Here is a 765-nt window from a genome sequence, read left to right as displayed (position 1 = left end):
TAACATGAACTGAACAGACTAAACTGACTTTACAAACTGAGACATGGGGGAAACTTATTGCTGATCAGACCATTCTGACATACAGGGGGATAGACTGAGACATAACATTTAAACAAACTACAATAACCACAAAACATGTCAAAATAATGCTACATAATATTAACTAAGGAAAAAAATTAAACAGTAATATGAAAAGCATAATTTTACATGAAATAACAACAAAACTCAAACTAACAAACACTGCCTCTTCCCATGATGCAGGAGAATATGGTGCAGTCCAGTTGTCAATAAACACCATTTAAGCAGGTCTGAACCAGCCAGGGCTCTTTTTGTTAGCCAGACACTTCCAGCTGCAAACTCCAGGAACTGGTAACTCATAGAAAACTGAATTAATTTCATGAAAAATAACTTAAGTTAATTAACTTATAATATTAGCAAAAATGTCAGAATGCATGGGCTCAAAAAAGATAACTACTGTCAAACAATAAAACTGTTGTGAAATCAAATTGTGTATCCAGTTATTTATGTTGTTGTTGTGCATTTTGAGTGCTGTACTAAAGTAAATGGAAGTGTTACCACCACATGCTTTATTTCTAGTGTGGCCATCAGAGTCCTACACTTGTTTTGTAACCTTAACTCAAGTCTGAAGACCCTAGAAGATCAAAGTCATTACTTAACCATCTATCTAAAAAGCAAAAGCAAGTCTGTGTGTGTGTGTGTGTGTGGCTCAAATATCTCTGCAGATCAGGATCAGACTGACCTGAG

At 35.3% G+C, this 765-nt stretch overlaps 1 protein-coding gene across 1 annotated transcript in view; it reads left to right on the top strand.

The window, feature by feature from the left end:
• The window catches only part of tacr1a (tachykinin receptor 1a), a 48,707-nt gene that overhangs the window by 15,332 nt on the left and 32,610 nt on the right, over window positions 1-765 (top strand). The gene's annotated exons all lie outside the window — the stretch shown is intronic.

This window comes from Morone saxatilis, unplaced genomic scaffold (assembly GCF_004916995.1).
Source record: "Morone saxatilis isolate NCDOM2014 unplaced genomic scaffold, NCSU_SB_2.0 Contig16, whole genome shotgun sequence".
NCBI lineage: Eukaryota > Metazoa > Chordata > Actinopteri > Moronidae > Morone > Morone saxatilis.
This window is presented reverse-complemented; position numbering and strand designations above follow the sequence as displayed.